Below are 27,429 nucleotides of genomic sequence, written 5' to 3'. Positions count from 1 at the left end.
TTAGTTGCAAGTTGCACAGAAGAAAATTGCTTGCCAGCAGAAGCCTGTATACAGCCCTAGTGCTAGACAGTTACTAATCATCTCACATATGTCTCCTGAGATAGAAGAAAGTCTGATCAGCAGTTAGTATGACAGTTGAAAATACATTCTGCTGATTGTGGGTTGGCATCTACTTTATCCATATGTTATTGGAAATAATTGAGCAGGGGCTCAGTCTGTAGGGTAAACCATGAATGAATTCATGAACCACAGTTCAGCAATGTAATATATGGTGTTCTTGGGAAGGTACTATGGTGGCATCCTAAAAAGTTTGTGAAATTTTAAATAAAAACTATGAGGGTACACATAGAGTCTTGGAAATACAACCACATTATTATTAATTGAGCCTTGGATATTATTGGTAACCTAAGAGTCGAGGTCAGATGTGGTCTCACATTCTCCCCCATGACAGTATGACTTGACCACATTGTACTTCTCACCTGTCTAAGCTTTAGTTTCTTCATTTGTAAAATTAGGACACATATTAAATGATGTTTCTGAGTTTAGGTTCCTGTTATGTGTTTGACACTTGGCAAATACTTGGCTACCTCACTCTCTCTTCCTCTCCTCCTTGGTGTCACCATTCAACTACTTGGAATGTTTTGAGGGAGAGTGGTTTTGTTCATGGAACGTGTGGCCAAACTCAATGAAGTCCTCTCGACATTCTCATATGTGCAGCTCTCATTCTCTTGGACATAAATTGTTAAGTCCAGGGGGACTTTATCAAGTCTGCCTAGCTTCCCTATGGATAATAAGCCCTAGGCAGACATTATATCAGGTACTAGTTAAGATACGAGCACAGTGGATATGGAAATTGTTTAGTAAATGTTAGCTGTTGGATAGACTTATGTTGTCATCTTGAATTCTTTTCCATCTTGTGTCATCTCTGGGTGCTAAAATAATTTCCACATTTAATCTCAAGATTTAATGAAGTCACCCTGGTCTGTTCTTCCTTTTGAGAGTTAAGGCCAAGAGGCAATCTTCCTGTTTTGTTTTCACACACAGTTGGGAGAATGTCAATCTTTTCAGTCACGTCTGGGTCATGGAAGCATACAAAGACTGCAGAGGGACTGAAAAGATAATTGTCCAAAGGCCACTGCTACATCTGGATTTGGCAACCCAAGATTTGTAGTAGATACAACTTCGTAAATGTAGTTGAATCCCTGGCTAGCTTACAATGCTGATCTGTTCCGTAATATAACTGAAAAAATTACCTCAATGCAATAAAATATTGCAAAAAGTAATGCTTGCTGTGTTTGTTTTGTTCAGTTACCAAAATTATAACATCAAACAAGATTTTAAAAGTTAATTACCAGTGATTGAGGATTTAATTTATTGATGTAATTGTTGATTTAATTTGAATACGTTTTTGGAGACCTGTAGAGATTCTGCAGAGAAATGCTGACTACTAATTCTTGATGTCACTTCAAACTTTCTTTTTCCTCAACAAAGAATTATTGTGATATTTCTCATATATAATCGCCTTTTCACTCATTTATGGAACATAAGAAATAGCAGGAAGATCGGTAGGAGAAGGAAGGGAAGAATGGGGGGGGTAAACAGAAGGGGGAATGAACCACGAGAGATTATGGACTCTGGGAAACAAACTGAGGGCTTCAGAGGGGAGGGGGGTGGGGGAATGGGATAGGCCGGTGATGGGTATTAAGGAGGGCATGTATTGCATGGAGCACTGGGTATTATACGCAAATAATGAGTCATGGAACATTACATCAAAAACTAAGGATGTACGGTATGGTGACTAACATAACATAATAAAAAGTTATTTAAAAAATTAAAAAAATAAAAATATACTTTTATATAGCCCAGTACTACTGAATACTGTCCAAGTCCTACTGTTAGTGTTCCCAGATACATCTTCTTGTGTGGACTCTCATCTGGGTGACAACGTTAAACATTCAAATCCAGTGAAATTATTGAACGTGTCTAATGAGTTGCATGGAGCCTGAGACCAAGATTTGGTTTTGTTCTGTTTTTTAATAATGAATGTCTCATTCCTTTTTCCATGGCGGTTGTCTCCTTAAGTCCTATTAAGTAGAGTTTTTCTCACAGCTGGGAGGGATTGTTATTCCCATTTATAGATAATGAAACTGACACAGAGAATTGAAGTGGGCTGTTCAAGGTCACCTCGACTCCAGGTGTCATATCCCGCATCTCAGGATTTTCTGTCCAGTCCTTACAGGTGTGTGAGTCATGCCGGGATCATTTGGATAGGACTGTTTTGGTTATGCCTGTTTGGGAATTAAATGCGAGTAAACTGGATGCTGGCAAGGGCACACTGATTATTTAAGGAGGAAACTGGCTCCTATTACCAGGAACTGGGGGTAATAATCGCTTTGGCATATTAAATGCCATCTCTATTTTAATTTAATTTTGCTAACAATTTGTTTTAATAGTCCTACGTAGTGACAAATGCTCATGGAATCGGGATTGTTAAATAGAGTCATTTGTTGGGGTTCATGCTGCTCCTCACCATGGTAGCAGTCAGCTTTCCGTGGCCTTGCCCCCCCAGGCCAGTGAGAAAAGGAAGAGTGTGGCAGGTCAAAGGAAGTACACTCACCTCTGAACCTGGCACGAGAAGTGCTGACGAGCGTATCACTTATGCTCCTGATGACTCAGCATTTCCTGGTTTCTCTCTGTCGTGGTGCTAATAATATCGAATGACCTTGGTCCAAACTGACTGTTTCAGGGAACCTTTGGTTTCCTCATCATCAGACATTTGAAATCAGAAATCCTTTCCTTTCTTTCACACATTAATTAAGAGTACTAGGTATGAGCCATTGTATTCTGTGTTGGATTACATGCCTTTTGTTCTTAAGATTAGAAGTAGCTTTGGCTCTGGAGTATAATAAGTAAATACATGCTTACCTCTCAGCGTAAGGCAGTCCTGTTATATATAGAATTCGTCTGCTCTTTGTATTGTTTCTGCGCAGTCCGATGACTGGGGCAGAGGTGGAAGGAAATGAAGTTCAAACCACAGTTGCAGTGTATTTGCTACATTGATTTTAGGAAAGGCTTAGGGACCCAGATGCCCAGCCGGGAGGGAAACTGCATCTGTTCCATCGGAACCCTCATCGCTCTCCGAACAGGCCAGCACAGCCCACTCTGTGAGCGAAACCAAGTTGTATTTACTAATTCGTTTTATGTTTAGAACTAGCCAAGATTATTAGACTGAGAAGCTATTCGTATTGAGACATCTGGAGATGAAGCATTTCAGAAATCCTTGACAATTTTAGAAAACCTCGAAAAATTTTTACCTGTTTTCCTGGGCTGTTATAACATCAATTATAGGACGTGGTTGAGAGTTTGTCCATGTTGACAGCCAAGTTGTTTAAAAATTTATGAAGCAGTTTTAAAGTTATTTTATACATTATCCAGACATGAAGTTTCTCTAGAAATACATTTTTCTTATTAAAGACAATTTTAGGGGCGCCTGGGTGGCGCAGTCATTAAGCGTCTGCCTTCGGCTCAGGACGTGATCCCAGCGTTCTGGGATCGAGCCCCACATCAGGCTCCTCCGCTGGGAACCTGCTTCTTCCTCTCCCACTCCCCCTGCTTGTGTTCCCTCTCTCGCTGGCTGTCGCTGTCAAATAAATAAAATAAAAATCTTAAAAAAAAAAAAGACAATTTTAAAGCAGTAGTTTACAGTGAAGAGATACTTAAAGCAAAAATAATGGTGTGTTTAAAATGAATATTTATTCTTACTTCTTTATGTGTTTTTATCTTTACAAGGCCCCTAAATAGCAAGCATTTAGCTGCTTCCAAGTAAGCAAAAGTAAAAATTCCTACAGAAAACATAGCCCTGACCTTTTTGCACATGTAATCCAAACGAAAGTTAGCTTTGAAGTGGTGTCTTGTTACATAATTGTACTGAAAGTATGCAGTAATATGTATTCCTTTGAATGTCTTTCATTCAGAAACATATTCTTGTTTATTTGACTGTCCTACCAGCTGAAAATGGATTATGTTCTGGTTGTTCATCTAACCACCCAACCTCAAAATACTTGAGAAATTACATGAAGAACTTCATTCCAAAGCATAACATTTTCAGAGATTCAGACCATTGGAAGATTGAACATGGAATTTCACTCCATAGATGATTAAAATAAAAAACAAACAATGGAAGAAAATAAGCAGAATTTAGAAACCTAGGTTTTGCCTGACAGAACACCTGTCCAATCAGCAGTAAATTATTTTAAAGAGCATGTACTTTCTAGAAGGTACTTAGTGTGGGCCATTTGTTTCAGACATGTCTATAAGCATTGCTACCAGACTATTTGGCCAACTCAGCATTAGGGAGTAGAGCGTTCAGAAGCATCGCAAATCATTGCAAAGAGTGTGAGAATTATGACCAGTACAGGCAAAAACAAATGAAACCCCTTCTTTTCTTGGGTGTTCTCTGAGATGCTGCTATAGGAACCTGAGGATTGGTAGCATTTGCTTAAGACTGTCAAGTTTCTGGTGCTGCCCACAGTACAAAAACTGGCATTTTGATTCCTTTTGAATTTCCTCATCTGATTTAGTGAGCATTCTGCATATTGAGAATTCCTCTGCAAGAAATTCTACTTATCACTAAAAAAGAAAACTACTATAAGAGATTTCTTCTTTTAAGATTTTATTTATTTGAGAGAGAAGGGAGAGCACAAGGTGGGGGTGGGGGCAGAGGGAGAGATTCGTCTCGAGCCCAGTGTTGGGCTCCATCCCAGGACCCTGGGATCATGACCAAGCTGAAGGCAGACACTTAACCGACTGAGCCACCCAGGCCCCCCATATGAGATGCCTAATTTTTGTGATTGTTTGGCATTTATAGGGAAGTCTTTTTGTTGAGTTGCCTAAGTGAGGAATTGAATCCTCCAGTTAAGAAAACCTAGTTAATTGGGGGCGCCTGGGTGGCACAGCAGTTAAGCGTCTGCCTTCGGCTCAGGGCGTGATCCCGGCGTTCTGGGATCGAGCCCCACATCAGGCTCCTCCGCTATGAGTCTGCTTCTTCCTCTCCCACTCCCCCTGCTTGTGTTCCCTCTCTCGCTGGCTGTCTCTATCTCTGTCGATAAATAAATAAAATCTTAAAAAAAAAAAAAAGAAAACCTAGTTAATTGAAAGTTGTCATCTCTCCTGACCATTAAGACCCATTTTCAAAGAATTAGAATATGACAAATATATTGAACACTAAAGCTTGTAATTTAATACTTTGTTGATTATTGAGAAAATATTTCAAGATTTATACTTTACTGTAATCCTTCCCAATTGCAGTTATGATGAACATGGCCTATTCCTGCTATTGAGAGAATTGCAGTTAATAAAATATTAACTTGGTTTTATGACTTGGCTATCCATGAAAGAGGAGAGAAGGCCTTATGTCTTGTCTGTTGAAGAAACAAAATCTATTGTGTTATATCTTGGTTAGATATAAAATTTCATTTTTTTTTTTTTTTTTGGTGGGGGGACAGAGGGAGAGAGAATCATAATCAGACTCCATGCTGAGCTTGGAGCCCAATGTGGGGCTCCATCTCACAATCCTGAGGTCATGACCTGAATCCAGATCAAGAGTCAGATGCTTATCTGACTGAGCCACCCAGGCGCCCCTAACATTTCACTCTTTAAATCCAGAGATTATGGAGGGAAAGTTTGAGAGGTTGAAATGGGAGTAGTGAAGGGCAAGCAGGGAGTTTAGGTAGAGAATAAACGGAGAAGACAAGTGTATAAGAAAATTCTGAAGTATAGAGGTAAATAAAGTAGAGAATGACCAAAAAAATTAGAAGAGATCAAATTAAAGAAATAAATCCTTTCTTAAAGTTTTGAAATATCATGAGAATGTCAAAATTAGGGTGGCAGAAAACTCCTGGTTCTGAGAGAGTATCCCTAGATTAGACAAAGACAGAAATGACGTTAAAGAAAAAAAGTAGAAGGAAAGAAAAAACACCTAAATGTGCAAGAGAGTAATTAAGAATTAAAATGAGTTTGGATCCAAAATTGGTAAGAGCTACAACTTCAGTGTGGTTTATCTTAAATCGTCGACCTGTTACCCAAAACCCACATTTGTTTGTTCTTTTCATATTATGTTTTTGGTGGGAAACATAAAGTAAATTCTTCTTGCATTCATCAGCTTTTGGTCTTATGGTAGAAAAATATGGATAAAAATGTTGTCCTACCTGACATGCAAATAAGAGTTTTTGGTCTGTTCTACATGTTGTAAAATTACTATTGGTTTTCATTATTGGCATTATTATATGGGGTATCTTGTGCTTCTTATCCAGTTACAGAGAAGCCCTTGTCATACGATGTTAAAACATGAACTGACTTCTTTAGAAGGATAAGTGGTAATCAGTTTAGGACGTTGGATTCTTCATTTCTCCTTCACATCCCCACCACTCTTCATGGGGGATCATGTGCATTATCCATTTTGCACTTAATTGCATGTGTTTATAAAGATGCTAATCAAGTGATAAATAGTGATAAAAATAAAGGGATGGTGGTGGTGGGGAATCACTAACAAGTCTACAATGGTAGGGGCATCTGGGTGACTCAGTCAGTTAAGCACCTGCCTGCAGCTCAGGTCATGATCCTGGAATCCTGGGATCGAGCCCCGTGTCGGGCTCTCTGCTCAGTGGAGAGTCTTCTCCCTCTCCCTCTGCTGCTCCCCCTGCTCGTGCTCTCTCGAATACACACTCTCTCTCTTAAATAATAAATAGGTAAAAATTTATTTAAAAAAAAGTCCACCATTGTTTATTTTTTAAAGGGACATTTTAAACAGTCCTAGATACATTCTCAAAGTACATTGCTAAATTTGGTGGGGGTTTGGAGGAGAGATATATACACATATATATTTTAAAGATTTATTTGAGAGAGAGTGAGAAAGTGCGTGTGTACGAGCAGGGACAGAGGGAGAGAAACTCAAGCCGACTCCGTGCTGAGCGTAGAGCCCAGTGCAGGGCTGGATCCCACAACCCTGAGATCATGACCCGAGCCGAAATCAGGAGTCTGATGCTCAACCAGCTGAGCCACCCAGGCGCCCCTAGAAGACATTTTGTATATATTTTGTGAGGGGGAATCTCTGTCTAGTTTTACTTGATGTGAGGATATGAAGCTTCTGTAGATAAGATATTGTAATTATACCTTTGTCAGGAAGTTAGGTTTTTTTAACTTTTTTTTTTTTTTTAGTAAAATATGCATCACCTAAAAGTGATCATTTTAACCATTTTCAAGCGTGCAAGTCAGTGGCATTACATACATCCACATTGTTGTGGAGCCATCAGCTCTAGCCAAGCCCAGAATTTTATTTCCCCCTTTCTCACAGGAAGATACATTTTTAAATGACGTTTGGTCACCTGATGAGAGCCAGGCAGCAGTTCGTGATACAGCCAGCAGGCTCAGTGTTAGGAATAGAAATAATAGAGGCGCACTAAAGCTAGCTCAAGAAAGAAGGATGTTACTGTCAATGCACAGGCCCTTCATGAGAATCTTTGCACATTTGTCTTCTTGGGACCGGGGTTCTGGACTCCAGGACCCTATAAGGAGTGCCTGTGGTCTGTCTTGCACCAGGGAGTTGCCCCTGAGCGTTTGTCCTCACGGCTTCCTGTGTGTCTTCATACCCAGGGCTTCCTCATAACCTCCACATCCACAGGTCCAGGGTGGTCTTCACAGCTCTGGGTCCGTGTGAGGTTTTTGGTGTGGTGCCCAGACCCGCATACAAACACTGGTTCTTAGTTCCTATTTCAGAGAGGCTGAGGCATGGTGTGGGGGAAACAAGCCCTAATCTGGGCAAGACTGGATTTTCACCCTGGTTTCACATGGTGAAGAACGTTGGTTGGCATTTGATTGTTGTTCTAGCTAAGGTCTGAGTCTTTAAGACGTAAAGTACCGTGTTTGTCATGAAAATGCAGCTTTAGGATAATTCTTACATCGTTTTGAAGTTTGACTAAGCGTTTCAAAGCCATATATGTGTTCCTAAACAGGTTTACAGTTGCATGCTGACACTGACGGTAGCTTTTAGTCACAGAAACTTGAAGAAGTTTCACCTTGAGAGCACTGAAAATGCTCGTGGAGAGTAGGTTGCCTGGATGAACGTCATCAGTTCCTGGCCACAGCAATCATAGAGCATACTCATTTTGGCGGGAAAGTCATGCTCTTCAGATTGAAAAATTGGAACATCATTACAGAAAACGTATTTTTATTTTAAACCATTGAACAGAAATGCTGTGTGGCTTATGATGACTAGAAGACACCTTATGTATAATTAACTTAATGATGAATGCTTTTAGCAACACACCCAAATGAGCAACATCTCTTCAGATCCTGGATGACTTGAGCCCAGAGAAGGGGCAACATGGCAGTGATGCTGGACCGGCAGGCAGCTCCACAGATCAGCTTCCCACTCCTCCCAGGTTTAGCCCTGCCACTCTGTTGGTGCCTACGTTGGGAGCACTGGTTATATGACCAGTTCTCTTCCACTGGGGCTTCAAGCACCCTTGCGTTGAGAGAAAGGGCCATATGTTTTTTAGAGTTGAAGAAATTATAGACTTTCGGAGCTGCTCATACTCATTTGTTCAGTTTTTGAACCGGGATTATTTATACAAGCACTGCTTGACCGGCATTTCTTCCCCAAGATCACGTTATAGCAGTGGTCTTCCGCTGGGAGCGGTTTTACCTCTGGGGGGGGGATATTTGGCAATCTCTGGATGCATTTTCTTTGTCATAGCTGGGGAAGGGTACTGCTACTGGCATCTAATAGGTGAAGGTCATGGATGCTGTTAAACATCCCACGAGGCACGGACAGCTCTGTACTGCAAAGACAATGCAACACGTGGATTGTGCTGAGGCTCCGAAGGCCTGCATTACAGAAAGGCGCTGGTTAACATCAGTTTGAAGGAGGCAGAAGGTAGTAAAGTCTGTGGTATAAACTGGGCGAAACAAAGAGGCCCAACACTGTCTAGCATTAATAAGGTTAACATTCCTACAGTCAGCACTCGGATGTTAGTACTTTACCATCAATGCGTGAGATGGGGAAAACCCAGAGTAGGGATAACTTTCGTCCGTAATTGTTTAATTGGGAATAAGAGGAGATGGCTGGGATGGACAGAGCTAAGGTCAACTGGGAAGTTTGGGATTTGGGAAAATTTGGGAGTTTAGTTTGGGACTGGAATCCACGATGAAGGGCAGGAAGTAAATGTCGTTGCATTTGTTCGTTTATTGAATTTTCATTAGTTTTATTTTATCCCTGCTAGGGAATCAGAGCTTTTTGAAAAAAGACTAAGGAAGTAGGGATGACTCTGTTGACCCTTCCTTACAAGAGGATACACTCATCCTCCAGTGGAGAAAGTGTGAGGTAGTTCCAGACAACTGACACCTCTGATTAGAGCCCCCTCCAGCTTCGGGGTGCATCGCCTCCCGTCTGTTCTCTGTTGTCTTTACGTATGTCACAGTGGCTGGTCTATCAGGTTTTATGGTTTGCCTTCTAATGCCTCTATCTGTACAATGTCATTAACACATATGCGGGGATTAAATAAAATAACCAGGGGAGAAGAACTTTTGAAATGAATTGAAGTGAATGATTCTGAAGTTCACGAATGTAGTAGATGGCATCCATAGACAGATGAGGCTTTACCTGTTTTCTCTTCATCTAGACTTGACCCTAGAAGATCAGTTTCCCTTCTACTTGACATGGTCTGGTATTAACCAAGTCCGAGAGGTTTGCCTGTTCGATATGCACTTGTCTTCAAAGGTTAGGCTCTGATCTCATCAGCTCCATTAAGAGCATTTCTGGAAGCGTGAGTGCTTCCGTTGACAATTAAGTTTGTCTCCCCTGGTTTAACTCTGTGTTCTAGCTTGTCCTGCGGGGCCCGTGCTTATGTCACGTGTGCATGTCTCCTTCCCTCAACTGTAATGAAAGATCTTCATGAATAGAGCTCACGACTTCTTCTTTGGTGGTTAGCATGCTGCTGAGCATACTACAAGTGCTTAATAAATGCCCGTTGTTTGGTGGGTTATGTGAGATATTCTATTTCTTTAGAAATTACATCAAAATAATATACACAAAGGCAGTCAAATGATGGGGTATAAAAAAACCTTGAAAAGATTAATTACTACAGGTCATCCTAACACCGGGTTCCATGGGAACGGTAGGTTTTAGGAATAGCGTCAGAACATATGCAGAAGTGAACACTACCCCTCAATAGCAGTAGTTTCTCAACAGAGGGAGATTTTGCCCCCAGAGGACATTTGGCAATGTCTGCAGATATTTTTTGGTCGACAGTTGGAAGGATACTGCTGGTATCTACTGGGTAGAGGCCAGGTACACAGCTAAACACGCTAAATGCACAGGGAAGTTCCCCACAAAAAAGAGTTGTCTGGCCTCAAATGTGAATAGTGCCCCCCGTTGAGACACCTCAATCCACAGCCTTGTGTGGACACCACCATGAACGTCCTTTACCACCTAAAGGAATGAGAACAAGCAAAAAAGCAGTGCCTACTTTTATATGGAAGAAACGATTATATATTATAAACTCCTAAACAGTGGGAACTGCAGCTATGTACATAAACCAGAATGGTCTGACAGTTAAAAAGATGTGTGATAGCTGCTTATGTAATAAACGGGTGCTTTTTGTCTTTGGCCATGACTTTGGGAGGAGGGGACAATAAGTTGAGAGAATTCTCTTAAAGCTGAATGCACCTTTCCGTGAGTTTAGAAAATGAGAGGCCTTTGCTAACCCAGAAAGATGTATTTGAATATTACATTTTTGAAGGTTACATTTTTAATAGGCTGGAATTCCTCCAAAAGGTTTGATGGTTATGTTAGAACACTGAAACATGCATCCTTCTGTTTTTCCAAACATTTTTAAAGCTTCCTTGAAGAATACTTGATAATTTTTAAGGTATAAGAATATGCTTTCCCTCCTGAGGAGGGACAGTTCACAGAGGGATCCTAGGCGGGTCAGCTTACCGTGCCCCCCCCCACCCCCAGTTTCCTCATTTTCAAAAAGGAGGACTAAAGCTTGATGACTTTGGGCTTTAAAATTCTATGTTCCTATAATTTTAGTATGAAATAGTAAAAAAAAAAAAAAGAAAAAGAAAAAGAGAGAGAGAGACATTGTTTGTGCAGTCTTTTAGGAGAGAAATTTTGAAGGCTTAAATTATTCCAGTTTGTTTCTTAGGAACTAAAGAAATAATCCTTTTCTACAAAGGCTCACTCCCAGTGTTTAAAGAAAGAAAGGAATTCCTGTTATAAGTAAAAGTTGTCCCCACCTCCAAACAAAATAAAAAGAGTCAAATAAAATTTACAACTGATTTTAAAATGTCATTGTTAGCTAATTTTGAAAATTTTGCCCATTTTCTTCTATGTGTTTATACTTAAGTATAAAGAAAACATTTTAATACACTACTGCTGGTGCAGAGTTTTTCACACAATTAGGGTTAAGCTAGATGCTTCCATACATTTGCTGTTTGTAGAGGTAAAACACATTTGAAAGCTTTATTAAGGTTTTTAGTCTACCATTTAGTAAGTTATTGGGCTCTGAATGAAAGGATGACTCTTTCCTGTGTGGTGTATGGAAAATTAAATGGAAACTTGAAATTTCCTCCTTTTTCCTAAAGTGGCAATTCGGGTACTCACAAGATTGGGGATGTTACAAGATCCCAAGAAATGAAGCTTGCTTTTGTGGTGTCTCTATTCTGAAGAGACTGGGAAGTTGGTTCTGGCATATTCCAGTTTCCACGGGGGCCTATTCTAGAACATGGCTATCAGGATTGCCTGATTTGAAGATGATTTTTGGATGGACCCAAAGATGCTAAGGCATCCAGTTACAGTTTGGATCTCATTCCCAGAATTAACGTTGCTTACAGCGACTAGCAGTGTGTGACATGGGATACGTTCATGAAATAGTGCCTTAGATGACTTCCCACCTAGCAGAGGTTAACTGAGCGCTTCCTGAGTACAAGGCACTTACTATAAGTAATAGGTACAGGGGGGAATCAAAAAGTGTATTAACGGTCGCTATTTTCAATGAGTTTATGACCTAGCAGGAGGAAAGAGAGAAGGGACCCATGTAAATTACTATAATACAAAGAATAAAGCAATATGGACCATTCAGAGTCAGAGATACAATTCTAGGCTACCTCAGAAGAAGAAATTGTTTAACTTGTGGGAGCAGGGAAGTTAGACTCCACAGAAGGAGGTAGACAATGAGCAGAATCACACAAGTGGAGATGAATGGCCTATGCTGCCTGGCGGAGAAGTCTGAGGTGTTGAGTTGACCAAAGTGAGAGGGGAAGGGAAGTAGTAGAGATATGCACAAGTGGTGGGAATAATAGAATATCAGAATAGACCAGGTTGAAGTCGAATCTAGAGACAAGCAAACTAGTTAGGAGATGGACCATTTCTTAGGGAGAGAGAGAAAAAAATGGTGGCCTATTTTGGAATAGTTTCCTCGAAATGAGAGGAAAGGTTAAGTATGAGAGAGTTGAGTACAAGAATTGGCCAGTCTGGGTAGCTGGTTGGGTGTGTGGGTGAGCAGGGCCATAGAGTCAGCAAGATGAATTGGGGTTGGTTAACCTGAGTGAGAGAACGGTGGTTCAACTGTTAGAAGTAGGACTCCTAGGAGAGAAGGAAGCGGGTTTGAGGGACACCAGTGAGATCTGTTTAGAATGCGTTGAGTTATATGTGCTCTCAGGAAGTAGCCGAGGCAGAGTTATAGTTGAAGTACCGGAAATTGCAAGATCCAGAGAGGAGTCCAGAAAACCTGTGACATTCTTAAAGGAGACCTAGATCTTTTTGAGTCCCACATTTGGAATACCGTATTGCATACAGTGTGTCCCACCGCAAGGAGGAACCCACAAACGCCCCATGTGGAAACTGAGTGTGCTGACTAGGCTTGTGTCACCAGTTAAAATGACTTGTTAACACACACCAGTTTTCACAAGCACAGGTGTTTTCAAATCATGCCTCAGAAACAGTTGCTGTCTGTAATAGATCCGTAAGGTCCCTGTCAAATTGGACGCTACATATTAAATTAGTGACTGAGCAAGAGCACCCATGTGTTGAGGGAAAAAGTAAAACTGAGAATGGAACCTCGAGATTACCTGCATTTAGGATCGAAGGAGAAAAAAGCGTCAGAGAAGAAGGCAGAGACCAGAGAGGGAGAAATGCAAGAGAATTTAGAGAAGTCTTGGGAGGGGAAGAGTTTCAAGGAGAGGGAGGCATTTCATTCAGGTATCTCAGGTGCTGCCAATAGGTTGAAGAGACTACATTTAGTAGCAGGAAGTTACCAGTATCTCTTTGAGAGACAGATTTTGCTGAAGGGTGGAGAGGGAAGCCCGGTCACAGATAACAAAGGAATGGAAAAGTGTAGCACCGAGAGTAGACTATCGTTACATAAATTGAGGGGATGGAATGTTGGTAGAATGACAATCAGGTTGAAATAAAAGTGGTTTAACATTTTTGGTGTCATGATACAAAGGAAATATGAGTGTGTTTGTAGATGCAGAGGAGAGATTGGAGAGGAATGATAAAGAGTAAAAACTGAGGGGCGCCTGGGTGGCTCAGTTGGTTAAGTGTCTGCGTTCTGCTCAGGTCATGATCCCAGGGTCCTGGGATCGAGCCCTGCACCGGGCTCCCTGCTCAGTGGGGCACCTGCTTCTCCCTTAACTTCTGCGTGTGTGCGTGCGTGCGCTCTCTCTCTCTTTCAAATAAATAAATAAATAAATACTTAAAAAAAAAAGTAAAAGTTGATGAAATAAGAACTTAGCAGAGGGTGGAGGGCACAGTTGGTGGGGGACACCTCTTCTTGAAGAGGAGAATACTTTCCTGTGAAACATGAGGGACAGAAGACCTGGGGATGAGGCAAATGGCTTTGATTTTCTTCTGTTACGAGAAAAGACCATATGCAGAGAGCAGGGAGGAATTGGGAGCCCTAAGTGAAGCCTGAAGGAAGTGTCCGGAGTTAGAGAAGGTGAAGGAAGAAGAGCCACAGGTTGAAGACCGGGAAGTGGAGAAATTGGCTCTAAGAGGGACCTGAACAGGTGGAGGAATCTAAAGTGATTAACACCCCTGAAGTCCCTTAGGCATAGAGAGAGTGTCCTTCATTCACCTACAAATGAAGGCTTTATCATGTGCTAAAGGTATGCCTCAAGAGAAGCCTTATGCTTAAAAAAAAAATTGTTCTAATAAATGAAATAAAAACTAAAATTCTTAAGAATAAGTCATACTCATCATCATCATCATCTTCCAACTAATCTTTAATTGAACACTTGACATGTCCCACACCCGATTTTGCCCGTCATGAATGGTTTCATCTTTACAGCAGCCCTGCTGAGTTTACCTTCAAGTAAGTAGTTTCCTTGTTTTGTGTTCTTTGTTTATTGTTTAAAAGCTATACACACACACACAGATCATTTTTTGGCATATACTAAGAGTGGATTAATTAACTTATGTGTAGACACTTAAAAATTGGGTGTGATATTTTTAAAAATCAGGGTGACATACTTTATATCTATAAAGTATTTTTAAGAACTTTTCATAAAAGAGCTCTTACATAGCCAGCCTGGCAAAATTTATGCTCATTCAGCAGCACATATACTAAAATTGGAATGATAGAAAGATTAGCATGGCCCTTGTGAAAGGGTGACACACAAATTCGTGAAGCATTCCATATTAAAAAAAAAATTAATGCACTTAACTAGGGCTTAGTAAAAGTTGGGTGAGTCTTGCTTAAAACAGTTACTATTTGTTGAATTCCTGTTTCCTCAAAATGTTAACTTAGAGTTGAAATGCAAAAGAGGAGATTTGATACAGCATCCTGACATTTGACATTTTAAAGTAATTTCATTAGATCATCAAGCTCTGAATTATTGAAGATTGTTCTACTGTAAACAGTTCTTTCCATTATCTTTCTTTGAATTAGAAACAAGTTGCCTGCCATTTGCCTGGAAAAAGATAAATGTATTATGCGCTAAAATATACAAAGATTTTGGCATTATGTCTTCTCTGCTTTTTATTAATGAATGCTTTTGTTTAGTCTTACATCAGATGAATAGAACAGATTTGTGTTTTGAATAGTTTAAAGCCAGGAACAAAATTCTCTGTAACTGCGTTGACAAAATTCACTTGAAAAGTCGAATCTCACCCGGGAAGAGTCATTTTCAATCTTACTTCTACCCCAGCACACCCCAGAAGGAAGTAGCGGCTCCCCAGAATAGCGATTCCAATAATGTGGGGACAGTTTTGCTAACTGCCCTATCTCCAGTGTTGGCACATCCAAGGTGCCCAAGAACCTTTGATTAATTGGCTGATTCTCAGTGGAGGCTAAGGAAGAGGTGTTTGTCAAGGCTCACAAGGGACTTTATATTATTTGGTCCTCACCCTCCAGCATTTCCCACCCCATGAGGCAATTCATAATTAAAACATTTCAGTATAAACAAGGTCTAAGAATTAGCCTTCTCAAATGTGCTCTTATCTGCCCCCCAAAGAGATGGTCGCTTTTGAAGTTCTTCTAGCAGACCTGAGTAAATACGTGCTGGGGTATTGTCTTTATTCTTACAGTTTAAAAGTTGCATGAATTAGAAATCGAAATGCAGAAACCTTCTGTTACAGTGTGAAGAAAAAGTATGTCTCAAGGTCAAGGTAACCACTGTTGCCTTTTCAGGAGTCAGTCAGAATGATGGCTGGCTGCCCATAGACAGGGAGCCAATTCTGTGGTGTGGTTGCCATGTTCCAGGATCTGCCTGGCATTAAAGGCTGGAAGCCCAATTTTATTAGTATACCTAGAGGGATTGAGAGTCCAGGGATGATAGGTTCATGCCAACCTCATAAGAAACCGAGGTTTGAACCAAAACGTTAATTTACTCTTTTCCAATAAAAGCTGTACTTCTCGAGTGTGCTCAGATCTGCCAACCAAGGCATTGCCTTCCCTGCGTGCTTATCTGTGGGAGAGCCAGATTATAGTGGGACAGTCGCACCGTGCGTGTGGAGCCCCGATGGGGAGTCTGCTGATGATCTTAACGTCTGATGGCTTCCGACCCTGTGCTCAGCGCACCCGTTGTGACTGTAGGGGAGGAAGTTCTGTTTGTCACACAAACTCCCTCACCTGTGACAGGGTCCGAGCCACACTGCCAAATTGGGTCTTCTCCAGAGTTTGCTTTTGTAAAGATGAAATAGAGGCTTTCTGCGAAAGTAAGTTGACTTGATGACACTGTGCTCTGCTAGTTGCCGTCACAGTCCTGTCCCTTAGATTTGAAGCGCTCCTAGTCTCTTGGGTCTTTGCTGTTGGCAGTTCATCCTCATCACTTACGTTTTGATTTTCCCTACTTCTCTCTCAGAGTTGTTCCCTCATTTGATTCAGGGGCTAACATGTTTTCTGTCCCACGTCCTACTTAGGCATACTTTTGTGTCTCTTCATTAAACTGAGATCCCTGACTGAAAACTAACCTCCGACAGATAACTTTTTGGCATATCATGTAATAGTGGTATTTGAAAAATGTGTAACTAGTATTTAAGTGAAGTATTTTAGAGTTCTCTAGTATTTTATTTACCTCTATGGTTAACAAGTACTAAATTATAAATTCTATACTTTCCTGTTTTAGAATTTCCATGGATGAATTCCTTTCGAGTATCTAAAAAATAATATGTATTAAGGGGGAAATGTCCTACCCTTACCAACTCAGTTTTTCTTTAAGAAACTGCTCTTCTAATTCTGAAAGGGAAATAGATGATGTTTCTGAAAAACAAAGAAAAGAGAAGTGAAATATCAAAGAAGGAGGTCAGAAACGATAAAATACAGTAAATAATATTTAAACGTTTAGTCACTTGCAAAATATGATTATCTCTCAGGTTATTCTGTAAGGATGAATAGAAAGACTGAGAAGAGACTGTGTGAGCTATCGGGGGTATTGTCCTTTCAGCACGTCAGATCAGGTCGGTAAAAACGGTGACGTCATAGAGCAACTTGTTATCTGCTCATTTCTCTGTTAGTTAAAGGGGGCTATGTAGCCAGTTTTGCTTTTTGGTTTTACTTTTAACAAAGAAATAGAAGCCGAGAGGGCAGTGATTAAATATCCACATGTCTGTAACCTTTTAGGAGTTGTATAAGTATTGTCCATTCCCAGGGTCATATTTTTCAAAACTATTGTTCATTACCCAACAAAATGGAAATTTTTTAAGTGATATCCTATTAGCAGCCAGGAAACTCTCGTACTGACGTTAGCAGATTCGGGTTTAGCAGGCCAGTGCTGAGCTCTAACCTTTGTATATACTACTTCCATATGCATAATGTAAAAATCTATAAAATTCTGACACAAGAGAAACTGGTTACATTAAAATATATGGGTAGTTGTGCTTAGAGAATTGGACGGAATCACGGATGGGTTTATTGGTGTGTCAAGATTGAGACGTCGAAGAAACAGAAAGATCAGATGTGTGCTGTGGCGCAGGTTAGGTCTCTTTTATTGTTTTCGTCCTGCTCTGACTCCGGATTGGGGCAGGGCTTATCTCGGATGTGATTGAGGATATAGAAGTTGTTTGTTTGAGGAAGCTCTCTTTCTGTAGTTCCTTGGAAATTTCTCAAACTGTTGGAAGAGTGAAACATGTTGTCATTTTAAAACATTTTGTGACCTAGTTTTGGCTGAAGTCTCTTTTTGTACTGGCAAATACACAGGGGATTTAGGCTTTACTCTAATAGCTAAATGAACTCAAATGTATACTGAATGTAAATTGCTTCGAAGGCGATGGATCACAAGTTAATAGATTCTGGACCTTGTTTTTCCTTTCATGAGCAAGACATTCCTTGGAGTTAAGGGGAGATTTATATTAAAGAGTAGCAAATTGTTTCCCTCTTTTGGAAATAAGCAAAATCACCCTCTGATGATAAAATATTTCTTTAGCATGTCAAGATAGTTACCGAGGAAAGAAAGCATGCGGGGGGAAATGGGGATAACTTACTTCGTGGCTTACTGTTTAGGAAATGAAATATATTTAATAAAAGTGCAATTGCCTTATACTGTGTGACTTGAAAATAATGAGACAAAGAAAAAAATGAAAAACACCATGCTAGAACTTATATGACCAAATAAATCTTGTCCCACGGGAGGCAGTCCAGTTTTTCTAGCTCTGTTCTAATTGAGCAAAACATTTTCAGACTCTTTTGGAATTGTCTTCAGAAATGTTTTATGAGCCAAACCCCAAAATCAACATCTTTACTTTATTATCACACCTCTTTTTGGACCCAAAAGAATATTACTCAGCCTGATCCCCCACTTAATTTATCAGACTTGGCTCAGGCTATTTCCAAAAATACAGTGTGCTCTTTTATAGGACAATTGAATATTTTTATTCATTTATTTATTCATTCAGTGATGGAGGCTGAGCGCCTCCAATGAGTCAAGTATGTTGTTCTAACACATAGGAGTCTGGCTCCGGACATGGGAAGGGAGAAGGGAGACGAGTGAGGATCACAGAGGATGCTCACGCCTGAGCAGTCTTTGCAGATGAACAGGAAGTCACTAGGTGGGCAGAGAGGAAGACAGCTTTGGACACAGAGGTATCAGTTTGTGTTCAGGCACAGAGCAAAAACCACGCACATTTCAGAACTGCAAGTACTTCAGGATGGATAGAATCTAGTTAAAAGATGAAAATGAGGGGCGTCTGAGTGACTTTGTCAGTTAAGCATCTACCTTCAGCTCAGGTCATGATCCCAGGGTGCTGGGATCGAGCCCCGAGTTGGGCTCCCTGCTCAGCGAGTAGTCTGCTTCTCCCTCTACCCCCTCCCCCCTACTCATGTGCTTTCTCTCGCGCGCTCTGCTCTCTCTCTCTCTCTCAAATAAATAAAATTTTTTAAAAAATGATGAGAATGGATTGGTTATTGGGGACAGATCGGGAGGGCCTTAGTAAGCCATGGAATGGAGGTTGCGGTGGTTAAGAGTCTGCGTTCTCTGCCTGATTATCTGAGTTCAGATTTTGGCCCCTTCATTTGTAAGCTTTATGACCCTAGGCAATCTCTGAATCTTCCAGTCTTAGTTCTTTTCATCTGTAAAGAGAGGATGATGCCTACTTTATAGGGTTAAGAGGTTTAAATAGATAGACACAGATAAAGTTCTTTTTTAAAAATTTATTTATTTATTTATTTCCAATAAAGTTCTTAGTACCATGGCTGGCATATAGTAAGCGCTCAATAAATGTTAGATTTTTGTACTGCTGCTTTGTCCTGTGGGCAAGAAACAATAATGGAAGTATTTTAAAGAGCAGAATATACTTTTTTGCCTTGTTACACAAGGCATTGACTACTCCTCTCTTTTGGAGATAGTCTCTTCCCTTATTTTTTCTTTTTCAAATAGCTTTTTGACACATAATTGATATGCCGTACAGTTTACTCATTTGAAGTGGGTGATTCAGTGATTTTAGTATATTTACAGAGTTGTGCTCACCATAATCTAATTTTAGAACATTTTCCTAACCCCTAAAAGAAATCTCATCTCTATTAGCAGTCAGTCCCCATTTCTTCCATCTCCCTGCTACCACTCACCCTAGGCAACCTCTAATTTACTTTCTGTTCTTAGAGATTTGCCTATTCTAGCCATTTCATATGAATGGAATCATTCAGTATATAGTCTTATGACCAGCTTCTTTCCCTTAGCATAATGTTTCCAAGAGTTATCCACATTGTAGCATGTATCAATCCTTCCTTCTTTTTTGTGACTGAATGATATTCCACCATATGGATATTACATATTTTGTTTATTCATTCATCAGCTGATGGACTTTGCCTTGTTTCCAGTTGTTGGCTATTATGAATAATGGAGCTGTGAACATTCCTATACTAGTTGTTGTGTGGACATATGTTTTCATTTCTCTTAGGCATATATGGAGGAGTAGAATTGCTAGATCATATGGTAACTCTATGCCTAACAGTTTGAGGAACTGCCAAATTTTGCAGAGTGGCTGCACCTAATTATATCCCTAATGTAGCACTATGGGAGGGTTCCACTTTCTCTACATCTTTGCCAATATTTTTATTATCTTTTTAATTTTAGCAATCTTGGTATATATGAAATGGTATCTCATGGTTTTGCCTTGCATTTTTTTAATGACTAATGATGTGTGAACATCTTCTCCTGGGCTTTTTGGCCCTTATTCTGTCTTTAGAGAAATGTCTATTCAAGTCCTGTGCCCGTTTTTATTTTACTTTATTTTGTTTTATTTTCAGCTTTACTGAGGTATATTTGACAACCTTTGCCCATTTTTAAGTTCGGTTGTCTTTTGATTATTGAGTTGAAAGAGTTTTTAAATATATTTTGGTCGCAATTCTCTTACCAGATATAGGATTTGCAAATAGTTTGTCCCATTCTTTGGGTTGTCTTTTTATTTCCTTGGTGATGTCCTTTATAGCACAAATGGCTTTAATTTTGATGAATCCAATTTATCTATTCTTTCTTCTATTGTTTGTGCCTTTGGTGTCATATCTAAGATATCACTGCCTAACTCAAGGTCATAAAGATTTACTCTTACGTTGTTTTCTAAGAGTTCTATAGTTTTTAGCTCTCACAGTTAGGCTTATGATCCATTTTGAGTTATTTTTATGTATGTTGTGAGGTAGGGGTCCAACTTCAGTATTTTACATGTGAATAGCCAGTTATTCTGGCATCATTTGTTGAAGAGTCTATTCTTTCCCCAACTTTTTGACACGCTTGTTGAAAATCGGTTGAGCATAAACACGAGAGTTAATTTCTAGACTCTTTGTTCTATTCCATTGCTCTGTATATGTATCTGTATGCTAGTACCACACTGTCTTGAATACTATAGCGTATAATAAGTTTTAAAATTTAGAAGTCCTCCAACTTTTTCTTTTTCAAAAAGATTATTTTGGCTATTCTGAGCCCCTTGCATTTTAGGGTCAGCTTGTCAATTTCTGCTAAAAGCCTGGGATTTTGATACGGATTGCATTGAAGCTACAGATCAGTTTTGGGAGTACTGCCTCTTAACAATATCAAGTCCCTCTCATCCATGAATACAGATGTCTTTCCATTTATGTAGATCCTCTTTAATTTCTTTTAACATTGTTTTGTGGTTTTCAGTGTACAGTGAACTTCTCTTAAATTTATTCCTAAATATTTTGGTTGTGGTTTTTTTTTGATGCTATTGTAAGTAAAATTATTTTCTTAATTCCCTCGTTTTTTGTGACATTTTCTCTGCTGTTTTCTTGCTCATCTCTAATTCGTTCAGGGCTGCTGTTCTTCTTCTTGCATGTTGTAGTCCCCGAGATTCGGTCTCACTCCTCTGCTAATAACTTTCCAAACTATTACTTGACCTGTATCCAAAGTTCCAAGTATGTGTTTACAGTTGTTCCTTGGACATTACCACCTGAGTGTCATAAACATCTCAAATCCATCTCTTCTGGAAAGAACTCATTAATTACTCCTCGTATCTTCTTTTCTCTTTTCTTCTTTTCTTCTACTGTTTGGAAATAGCACCACTATCTACGTTGTTGCCTAAACCAGCACTCTGAAAATCATTCTAATCTTCCCTTCTTTCAACTTTTACATCCTGGTTGACCACCAAATCCTAGGGATTCTACCTCCTAGATATTACTGTGGGAGTATAAATTGATGCAGTCTTCTATAAAGCCGTTTGGATCAAGAACTTTTTAAAAAAAGATTTATTTTTTTGAGAGAGAGAGTGCACATGCATGCAGTGGGGAGGAGCAGAGGGAGAATGGGGGGAGAATCCCAAGCAGACTCCATGCAGGGCGTGGAACCCAACACAGGGCTTGATCCCAGGACCCCAAGATCACAACCTGGGCTGAAACCAAGAGTCAGACACTTACCTGACTGTGCCACCCAGGCGCCCCTGGATCAAGAACTTTTTAAAAGTATATATATTTTGATTCAGAAAAGTATATAACTCTTGATTTTTGCAGCATCACTTACAGGAATTTATCATAAGGTAATGAGCCAATGTTACCAGAATAGGGAAATGGTTTAATAAGTTATGTAGATTTAGTGCAATTTAAAAATGGTTTTATCATATAGGAACATACATATATAGAGACTTGTGAAAGCATTTGATACATGGTGAAATTTTTTAATTGCAAAATGTTTGTGTGAAGTATGATTCTCTTTTTGTTGAACATCAATAGAAAATAAGCTCTAAGGGAGCAGGGATCTTGTCTCATTGACATTGATATCCCCGGAAGAGAGTAGGAGCTCAGGAGATATTTGTTGATTGTATTCATCTCTCTCTTTACTGCTTCTCTTGCCTTAATTTATCTGTATTTCTTACCTGGGCTTTTGCAGACACTTCCAACTTGTTTTCCTCGCCTCCAGTTTTATCCCCTACAGTCCAACTTCTGTTCTGCAGTCAGAGTGGTATTTCCAAGTGGTGAATCTGGCCATGGCATTGCCTCCTGTAACATCCTTTGGTTCTTCCCCAGTGCTCCTAAGATAATTTCCAGACTTCCTAGCCTGGATTAGCAACCCCTTCGTAATTTCACTTCTGTGTACTTTTCCAGCTCTTCTCTTGCCATTTTCCAAGATAATCACCACATTATGCCAAACTATCCGCAATTCCCCAAATATGAATTTTCCTGCATACCTACATACCTTTGGACATGCTGTTCCTTCTGCCCGGACCATGCCAAACTTCCCTTGTTTATCTGGCAAATTCCAGATCATCCTTTGAGATTCTGCGCCCCAGCTATATCCCCTCCAGGCACATTTCAGTGCCTCTTCTGCAGGGCTTCCATAACTTCTGAACTCTTTTGTAACCCTTAATATATAGGAGATAGACATCTCTTTAGGGCTGGAGAATTAGCGAGGGCAGGGACTATGTATTCCTCTGCCTTCAGCTCATCATCTTATTGCTGAATGGACTTCTGCTCTATCTCCATCTCAGGGCTTCCCAGTTTTGGTCTGAGGCCTGGTACCAATTTTCTATCATCTGTGATGAAATTAGAAAAATAAGGGCCCTGTGGTGAATTTTTCAGAAAGCTAAATCTGTTTACATTTTCGGTGTTACAATGTGCTTTTTCTAATGAAATGATGTTGATAGTAGATGGTAGGGTATATTTATGTCTTTAGTTGACAACATTCTGTCAGAGCCCAAAATTTGTTGGAAATTTTACAGTTCCCTGAAAACCAAGGGTCTGGGAACAGTGCTGTATCTCATGGGGTGGCACCAAGTCCCCAAAGTCAAAAGCCTATGAGTCATCCTTGGCTTCCCCTCCTTCCTCATCCCTCCACCCCCGCCACATTCAGACACTTAGCAAGTCCTGCCAATTCAACCTCCTAAATATTTCTGGAATCTGTACTCTCCTCTCCGTCCTTGCTGCCAGTTCCTTAGGACAGGCCCTCTTTATTTTCCCTGTACAACTGCAGCAGTCTCCTGACTGGTCATCTTGCCACTGTTCCCCTCTTACCCACGCCCATCAGAATGAGCTATTTAAAAATCAGGAGTAGATATCCATTTTCCACAGGATAAAGTTCCTTTTGGCATACAAGGTTTTTCTCTAGTGGGATTTCTTGCTGTCCTTTGTTCACACTGTCTCCTGGTTTTGAGTGCCCTTTCTTTACCACTTTCTTGGGTAACTCCTGTGTAAGTTCAGTTGTCACTTCCTCTATGAACCCTTTCGTACAAGTCTGAGTCAGGTGCCTCCTTTATTACTCTTAAAATACCTTGCATATATCTCTATCTCAGCATTTCCAGATTAGTTGATAATTCATCTTTTCATGTCTGCCTGCCCACTAGACTCTGAATAACTTAAGAAAATGTATTTTATCCTTTGATCTTTCTATCCCTAGCACCCAGTACAGTGCTAGAAAATAACAAATACTGAGTAAATGTTTGTTGGCTGAATGCATTTGTTTGGTATTATGATCAGGTATACACTGTGGAAGGTTTACGGACCGGAGTGAGGGGCTGAGTACAGAAAGTCTTCACAAGGCAGGGAGCAGGATAAAGGCCCTCTAGAGAAGTTTAGGCAAGAGTGATGAGTACCTGAGCTCAGGGAGTAGCCGTGGATAGAGAAATATTTAGGTGGTGGAATTGGTGCTCGATTGCATGTGTGGAGTCTCGGAAGAACCTAGGATTACTTGAAGGTTTCTGGGCTTAGAAAATTGGTTGGTTGGTGGTATGGTTCACCAAGGGGGGGTAAGCTCCGTTCTAAACACTTTGAAATTGAAATGTTTAGAATATTGGTTAAAGTTGTCCAAGAGGTGACTGGGTGTGGTATTTGGGGGAGAGAACTGTTTTGGAGAGACAGGTTGGGGATTCTGCAACCGTTAGGTACTATATGAAGCCTTGGCCACAAGGGAGATAGTTATCATCTGTTGTTGGCTGTGTCGCGGAGGTGGTGGTGCATTGTGTGGGAAGAGAATGGGACCGTGAGATTCTAGGTATTGGAGGTCCGGATCAAGGAGAAAGAAGCACGTGAAGGTTCTAATTGAAATCCTGGTTGTGTGTCTTACAGTTCTCTCGTCTGGTCAAATTACTGTGTTTGCTTCAGTTTCTCCATCTGTAAAATGAGAATAATAATGCCCACTTAATTGGGATATTAAAAGAATTCAATGAGTTTGTATATGAAAAGTCTCAGGTACAGTCCTAGGCTCACTCTAGGGGCTCATAAATGATAGACGATTCAAGAAAATCTTTCTCAGGACATGAAGATAGTTTCAAAACAAAGAATTTTTCTCAGTGGTTACACTGGAGATTATAATTAACGTCTTAAACCTAAAACAGTCTAGTTTTAAATAATACTAACTTAGCTTCTACAGTGTATAAAAACCTTTTTTTTTGCCTATACAGCTCCAGCCGTCCCCTTTTATGCTATTATTGTCACACATTTCATCTTTATACATTGTAGGACCATTACCATAGATTGATACTTATTGTCCTATGCATTTGTCTTTTTAATCATATTAGGAAAAAAAGAGTTCCAAAACCAAACTACAATAATGCTGGCTTTTTAAATTTTTACCCAGTAATTAGTTACCTTTGCCAGTGTTCCTAATTGCTTTACATGGCTTTGAGTTACTCCCTCCTGTCCTTTCATTTCAACCTGAAGGACTCCCTTTAGCATTTCTTTGGGGCAGGCCTACCAGCAACAGACTCCCTCAGCTTTTGCTTATCTGAGTATGTCTTAATTTCACCTTCATTTTCGAAGGATAGTTTCTCTGGGTATAGAATTCTTGGTTAATGGTTTTTTTCTCACAGCACTTTAAATGTGTCATCCACTGCCTTCTGTCTTCCGGGGTTCTGATTAGATGTTGGCTATTAATTGTACTGAGTTTCCTTTGTAGGTGGTAAGTAGTTTATCCTTACTGCTTTCCAGATTCTTTTTTTGTTTTTTGACAGTTTGATTTATAATGTGTCTCAATGTGGATCTTCTGGCGTCATGTCAGTGTGCCTAGAAAGCACTCAAATAAAGGATCATAATAATGCAGCTGAATTAAACGATTGTAATTTCATAATAACAGTAATTACTGTGACTTATCCGTCGGAGGAACACAATCAGTATATTGTGCTTTAAAAGTCAAGAAAATGTTCAGTGCATGCTATAGAGAATTTCATTAAAAACTTTAATTCTAAATAGTTTGAGGGCTTATGATGGGTAAGAATCAGGTATCAAAAATTCTCACATGGATAGTTGCCTGAAACAGTCAGACAGTCTCAGGACGAGTTGTTCCTATGGTTGTTTGCAAAAGAAAAATTCTTCTTTGGAGAACATGGGATTGGAGCTACATTTACAAATTCTTCTCCTTTAGTTTTTAATTGCTCTCAACATCATGAAATATTTACCTTATTATATGAAATATTCCTAGAAAAAGATTAAACTCTAAAATAAAATTGATATGCAGGCATACTAAATCATAACTTAATATTACACATTTTTACATCTGAACAAAACAACCTAATTTCAGATGCCTAAATTTGGCAGTTGATAGAGCGATCAGTTCTTCTAACTTTTCCAACTATGTTCTGTCTTCTTATCTTTATAGTTTCTTGATGTCCTTAAAATATATTTATAGATTTTTTTTCAGTTCTTTTTTTTTAAGATTTTATTTATTTATTTGATGGAGAGAGAGCACAAGCAGGGGGAGCAGCAGGCAGACGGAGAGGGAGGAGCAGGCTCCCCACTTAGCAGAGAGCCTGACATGGAGCTCAAGCCCAGGACTCTGGGATCACGACCTGAGCCAAAGGCAGACACTTCACCAACTGAGCCACCCAGGTGCCCCTTTTTTTTCAGTTCTTAGCACAGTAGTTCCTGGAAATTTTGCTTGAATAGATCTGATTTTAAAATGTAAGATGTTAGAGGTGCCTGGGTGGCTCGGTCGGTTGGGCAGCCAACTCTTGATTTTGGCTCAGGTCATGATCTCAGGGTCCTGGGATCGAGGAGCCCTGCATCAGCTCTGCGCTCACGAGGCTGTTTGAGGATTCTCACTCTCCCAACACCTCCCCCCACCCTCCGGACACATGTGCACATGCACACACAACTCTATAATAAATAAGTCTTTTTTTTTTTTTTTAAAGATTTTATTTATTTATTCGACAGAGAGAGACAGCCAGCGAGAGAGGGAACACAAGCAGGGGGAGTGGGAGAGGAAGAAGCAGGCTCATAGCGGAAGAGCCTGATGTGGGACTCGATCCCGTAATGCCGGGATCACGCCCTGAGCCGAAGGCAGATGCCCAACCGCTTTGCCACCCAGGCGCCCCTATAATAAATAAGTCTTAAAAAAATAAAATAGAATATAAGATGTTAGATGTTAATTTTTATAATGACTTTTTTTTTTAAATTGCTTTTGTTATTTTGGTTACTTATACCTTGTTATAGTAGAAAGGGCACTGAATTCTTAGCCATGAGACCCGGGTGTCTTATTCCTTCAGTTGCTTTGCCCATCTGCATTCTCTTGGTGTTTCTTTATCTGTAAAACAATTGTACAGAGCCAGATAATCTCTAAATTTCCCCATACTTTCAAAATTCCATAATTCTACCATGCAGAATTTTTCCCTGGCTTGTATGATAAATATTAGAGTAATTTAAAGAATTTGTGAGCTGTCATTGTTTCTCTTTTATTTCATGGTAATTCTGTTACTTTTGACCTAACAATTAGCCAGGCATCAGAAAAGTAGTTTTATTTTTCCTACATGCTTTTTTATGGAGTTGCTCCATACTGGAGGAAGATTAAAATCTCATCCTTTCAGTGAGGCCGTAATGCATACATGTTATTTTTTTTCTCCTAGAGCCAATTTAAGAACTTAAGTTGTTAACATACTTAATTTTAAAAACTTGCCATTTCAGGATTGAGTATCAGGCTTTTCTCAGTAACTCAGAGGAGCAGATTGAAGAAAAGTATATGAGTGATGGAAGAAAGAAAACTTAAATGAGAAAAGGAGCTTTTATA

General features: G+C 39.9%; 1 protein-coding gene and 1 non-coding gene across 5 annotated transcripts in view; both read left to right on the top strand.

The window, feature by feature from the left end:
• Positions 1–27,429, top strand: part of CDK6 (cyclin dependent kinase 6) — a 240,845-nt gene that overhangs the window by 23,953 nt on the left and 189,463 nt on the right. The window lies entirely within an intron of this gene.
• On the top strand, positions 14,601–14,703 carry LOC113267460 (U6 spliceosomal RNA). Its single transcript, XR_003320809.1, has one exon. It is a non-coding gene; the product is annotated as a U6 spliceosomal RNA (small nuclear RNA).

The sequence above is a fragment of the Ursus arctos genome, unplaced genomic scaffold (genome assembly GCF_023065955.2).
Source record: "Ursus arctos isolate Adak ecotype North America unplaced genomic scaffold, UrsArc2.0 scaffold_3, whole genome shotgun sequence".
In the NCBI taxonomy this organism is placed as follows: Eukaryota; Metazoa; Chordata; class Mammalia; order Carnivora; family Ursidae; genus Ursus; species Ursus arctos.
The sequence above is the reverse complement of the archived record's forward strand: the minus strand, read 5'-3'. Positions and strand labels throughout refer to the sequence as shown.